The 6,000-nt window shown below is 35.2% G+C and overlaps 1 protein-coding gene across 3 annotated transcripts in view; it reads right to left on the reverse strand.

Moving 5' to 3' along the window:
• The window catches only part of snx29 (sorting nexin 29), a 117,915-nt gene that overhangs the window by 27,320 nt on the left and 84,595 nt on the right, over positions 1-6,000 (reverse strand). Inside the window, exon 19 of one of the 3 annotated variants that reach the window (XR_014201264.1) lies at positions 4,165-4,175. The exons of the other annotated variants lie outside the window; for them this stretch is intronic. The gene's annotated coding sequence lies outside the window, so the exon portion shown is untranslated. The remainder of the gene's footprint in view (positions 1-4,164; positions 4,176-6,000) is intronic. 3 annotated transcript variants of the gene reach the window in all.

Consider the following 6,000-nt stretch of genomic DNA (forward strand, 5'->3'; position numbering starts at 1 on the left):
AAAAAAATGTTTGAGGAAATCCAGCTCTCACTGAAAACTCTTTCTTGACAAAAATAAAACCAACCTCAATTAAAAATAAAGCTCATGGCAAGATGTCAAGACATTCTGGAATTAGCCCAATCAAGCAAAACAACATCCTCAAAAATTAAGTAGCAAGTGTTAAGAAATTTTTTATTGAATTTCACCTGCAGTTCACTTAATATTCATTCAATAATTACAACCTAGATTTAGATGTTAAGAAAAAGCGAGAGGCAAAACTCTCTGACGTGATACTCAAGTGTTCTGGGTCATTTCCAGGCTTTTGTTATAGTTGCTAAGATGTTCTGAGCTGTTAAAAGTCACCATGAAATCAAATTTATTTTATGGAATATTGCAGTGTTCATTTTAAAATATTTATCTGTGCACATTATTATGATTTTTTAATTAATGTGCCCTTGTAATCTTTAATCAAAATAACTTCCCCTCCCTCTTGCAATGACTCTTCTCTTCTCAAAACTGTCACTCATATGAGATCACAGCAACAATAGCAATTCATTCCTGATCCAATCAATTCCCGATGGACAAAATCAAGCCCCGTCCTACATTTGTTCTTGTTCGAGAAGCTGTTTCACTTGGATATACGTCACAATAGGGAAAAAAGACGCATCTTCCATTTCATGCCGACATTAATCACACTGCACAAGTGTTCTGGCTAGTGTTATCCCAGTTGCTAGGGTGTTGCTATCTGGTTGTCTTTCCCGCATAGTAACTGCCACTCAAAAAGTAATATCAAGTAAATAGGGGAAAATTAAAAACAACTAAATTAATCAGCTATAATTAATCTAGTACTGTAATACCAGTGTGGATGATTTATAACAATTTGCGTCTAGTCTATTCATTTGAGCATTACTGTAATATGGAGGAAATGTCTATTAGACATATGTACCTTTGCAGATTTTTATTACCTCCACTATGGACAGTATAATGGAAAAGTCATTTATCTTTGTTGAGAAACAATGAAAGGAGAAAGAAAAGAACAGCCAGTGTATGATTCATACTAAAAGCAAATGTCAGCCTGGGGGAGGATGCTAATATTTAGCCCAGCTATAAAAGCATTTACAATATCTCATAATATCCATATTGAGAGAGGAAGTGTTCCTTACGGAGATTTACCAGTGACACACACACACACACACACACACATAAAAACACGCATTGTTGTTTCAGCTCAGATACACCACACCATATTTATAGGTGTTGTAGCAGCGGGCGGGCAAGCAAGCAATCTTGTCTGAAGATGAAATGCCGCAAATTAATGTTGGTTTGGAAGCTTGTCTAATTGGAGGTTCCCAGCTGTGGTAAAAGCTGTGGTTTGACCCCTTCTATTTCCGGTGGAATCATATATGGTCAAACCATATAGAAAGAGCCAAACTCTCTTTCTACCTATAGAGACTCCACACACTCTCAACTGAGCCATTCAGCTTAACTACAGTTGTCAGTGCACAAATCAGTGGCTGCCGGAGTGCCGAGGTCACTTCCTGCTGAGGGCTCCCCGGGGAGACTTGTCTTTTAGTCGATCCTAGAATTATGTGCATTATTCTAATTTGCCCAATAAGGGATGTTTTGTGCAGAAATGGAAATGCACAAACCACCCGCAGGGTTCATTTCACCCATTTTCCATCAACTAGTTTCAAACTTTCCATCCATGATGATCCTCTAACTGGCCTCTATGCATATCTAACTGATAGTTAAGCAATATCACAGGAGCGAATGTGCTGATGTATTTAATACTAGTGTGGCTGTGAATCAGCCAAAGGCATAAGTTATCTTTAGAGTGGGGCAACAAGTAATGTTGGAGGTTTTCTACAAAAGTAACAGATATTCAGTCAATTTGGTACAGTTCAGTGTTCTTTAAGTTGTTTGTTCCTTATTATTGTAATGTTATGTGCTTTGAGACATGAGGTAGTTTAACGCCGTATCTTGCTCCCTGCTGTATGCATTCATGCGTTTTGATGGAGACGTGGCTTTGGAGACGCTCTGAAGGGAGGGTAGGATCTTATGCTTTTAAAGCTAGCTCGCTAATGCTAGCCTCTCCGAAATTGCCTACCCTTTAAGGTCTGGGATCTTTAAGGTCACAAAACCCTGGACTTTTGGTAGTAACTAGGATATCTAAGTCCACTAAAGGAGTGACAGCATTTGCACATTTGGCTCCTTAACTCTGGAATAGCCTTCCTGATAATGTTCGAGGCTCAGACTCACTCTCCCAGTTTAAAACTAGATTAAAAACATATCTTTAGCCAAGCATTCCATAATGCATATCATAACCTTGCACTCCAGTTATATCGGATTAAATGTGCATGACTATGTATTGCTTGAAACGTTATGAACAGCAGCTACACTCATTTTTTTCCATTTGCTTTTCTGTTTTATCTCAGGATGTCCATCCCGAGGTAACTAGAGATTACGCCAGCTCCAGTTTGGATCCAGCCTCTTACAAAGATTTCAGATGACCACCAGTGAAGAGATGACGACAACCCCAGCCAGGACTTCAGATGACCCTATATAATATAATATAATATAATATAATCATGTATTTACTATAGTAATAGCAGTAAATCATGCATAATTACAAGAAACTAACACTTAACTAAACCTTACTATAAAGTTTAGTTTAGTGTTAAAGTTTAGTTTGATAATAACTCATTACTTATTTGTGCAATTACACTGCTACATGGACATAAAATAAAGTTGCCCCAAAAAAGTTTATATCATACATTTTAGACTAAATACATGCAGTTATTTAGTTACTTTTTACTGTCACCAAAAAGTAAAAAACATTCAATACATAATCATTATCCACACAATAAATCTGTATGTGGTTTATTAATTTCACTCTTTGTGCAGATTATCATAATTTTTAAAGTATATTTTTATTTAGAATTTTCTTTTAAAGTTAGTGTATCTGACATACTTCAAACAGATACACTTCAATTTCAAATGATGATAATCTGTACAAAGAGTGAAATAAATAAGCCACATTAAAATGTATTGTGTGAATAATGCTCATTTATATTAATAATTTATATTAACTGATAAGTGATAATTTATATAAATTTTTTAATTGTCATTCCAATCATGACTTTTTAAGCATAATTTCCACCAAACAAAATGTACCCCCTAATAAAGTTGTTTAATGTGCATCATTACTAATCAAGCTATAATTTTGTGAACTCAAGCCAAAAATACCTGCCAGATATTTAATATTTAATTCTATTTAGGGTACATAAAATGAGTTTTAAAAAGTAATTTCTATCACTTTTTCAATAACGCCACTGTTAGTCCACTGCTATTAGACAAATAAAATAAAATACTGAGAATGAAAGAAAAAGTGCATTTTCAGACCATTTTGATGTTCTAAAAGCCCAACAGGACCAAACATGCCAAAATTAGAGGACCGGAATCAACATTATGAACAAAATTCTGATGCTGTGTCCAAAAACCAGGTTACACTAAGTAGCACATCTTAAATAACTCCATTCACAAGTAAAATCTATTTATACAGTTTTGAGGACTGATTCTGGAAAGCACACTCATTATGGTACACGGCCCTACAATTTGACACCCACCCCCAAGTTCACTCTACACTCCAGTTCTACCGAGACAAAACATTTGCCAAATTAGGCAGAAAATAGAATCCATTTGGAAGATTGCTGTGCCAGACTCATGGTGTAAAAGGAATGACAGAGCCAGAGAGAGAAATGAAGAGAGGAAGGAAAGGAGGAGAGGGAGCAATAAGGATGAGTGAGAAGAGAGTTTTTCACTAGGAACATTCAGCCGCAACATCTGTCACCTGTGTGCAAAGTGCAAGCAGGTGTGTGTGCGCATGTCATGTTCAAAGCGTAACCATTATCCTTCCAGATGACATTCAAGAACCTCAAAATATGAATTAAACCCTTTTAAACTCGTGGTAAATCATGGTTACATGTAGGTATGTTCATTTAGGGTTTATTTTTTTCTGACCGATATCGTTATGTTAAAATAGAAATAAATTAAATTAAATTAGAATAGATAAGTGTCTGTGACCCATTAAAAATAGCAAAATTTGTTTTCCAGGGGTTTAGTATTAATTGCGCAAATAGCAGCATAAACAGAACATGAGGATTCACACATAGTCACATCACACACCTGCAGCGCTTCTGTGAACAGAGAAAAACAGAAGAAAAATTAGGTTACACTTTATTTTAGGGTGCCATTGTTACAGTGTAATTATATATTTAAGTACTGAGTAATATTAAGCAACTACATGTACATGTATAGGGTTAGGGTAGGATTTGGTTGAGGGTTAGTTGCATGTAATTGAATTATGTGTTTCTTTCCCTTTCAAAAACACATTTTTTATGTGTAGCATATTTTTCAACCATGCAGCAAATGTTTTAAAATATCTTAAATTTACTTAAAATCTTCAAAACTGTACCAAAAGTGATAGTAAAGACATATATATAGACAAGATGTTACAAAGGATTTCCATTTCAAATAAAGTTTGCTTTTGGACATTCTATACATTGAATTATCCTGAAAAAAATTATCATGGTTTCCTCAAAAATATTAAGCAGAAATGAATCACATTTTAAATTACATTGAAATGAAAAACATTTATTTTAAATTGTAATAATATTTCACAATATTACTGTTTTTACTGTATTTTTGATCAAGTAAATGCAGCTTGGTGAGTATAAGACACTTTGGAATCTTACAGACACCAAACCTTTAAACAGTAGTGAATATTGAATAATCATGCAGTGAATAATAATTCAATTGAGAAAAAGTGATATAAAATAATTGAGAAAATGTATTTATATAATATAATATAATATAATATAATATAATATAATATAATATAATATAATATAATATAATATTTATTACATAGATACCAGTAACACCATGAATGATCTGCATCTGACCTTATCAGTCACCTTGAAAAATAACCAAAACAACCACCACTAACGGTTGAGGGCTGCTTGAAATAACAAAATAAAATAAGAGTCAGAAGGCAATATTAATCTAGACATGGAGCTGGTGTGCCATTCTCAGCCTGACCTTTCTGTCCAACAAACATCGATCTCATTTGGTATAAGATTTGAGGCGAGAAGCCCTCTAAAATTCTGGCCACTATGGGTCAAGTCAAACAATGCCGAGAGCCAGCGTAGGCGTGAGGGAGCGATGCAGGCAGGACTGAGGAGACAGCGGCAGATGGGCACATAAATACCGTTAGTCTGGGCTAGTGCGATCACGCGGCAGCATGTGAGGAGGGCAATTAGTGCTCAAGCTCCGCTAAGATGTTTATTACAGATCTGATTGCAACTGATTGCAGCTCAATTTACAAGACGCAAATAACACAATAGGAAAAATAGGGAATAATGGAAATAAGGCAGTGGGTCACAATCAATGGGTCACAGGCCTGTTCTGATTGGACAGTGAAAACATAACCAATGAGGAATGCAAACAATAAACTGCAAATAACCATATAATCATGCATGGTTAGTCCAGCAAAGTACCTATCCTAATCAACTACCCAAGGAGGTGAAAAATCATCCAAGAAACCTGTGTTGTTGTTGTTGTCAAAGGTCATACCGAATCAAACTCAAAGCTACCCAAATTTAGTCAATTAATGGCTGCCGAAAGCACAAAACTACTTAAATTCAATCATAAAAACCACCAGAATCAGAAACCACAATCTTTCAATTAGTCCCATTAGTCTATCCAGTTCCTGGTAATATTAATAAATGTCAATGCTTGATTGTTTACTTTTGTATAATAACAACTTGTCAGTCCCCATGTAAAATCTTGGTCATGAAACAACTAGCTGAGAGCCACTTAAGTAGGAAACAAAGTTATATTACAACTCAATTAGGGAAGAACTTTCTACCACTATCAAAAATCTGGACCAACACTGAGCTTGCAAGCCCATTCATGCAGATTCTTTCAGCAAGAAATGCAGACAGGCTATTTCACCTGTTG

The sequence above is a fragment of the Leuciscus leuciscus genome (genome assembly GCF_965113295.1).
Source record: "Leuciscus leuciscus genome assembly, chromosome: 21".
Lineage (NCBI taxonomy): Eukaryota > Metazoa > Chordata > Actinopteri > Cypriniformes > Leuciscidae > Leuciscus > Leuciscus leuciscus.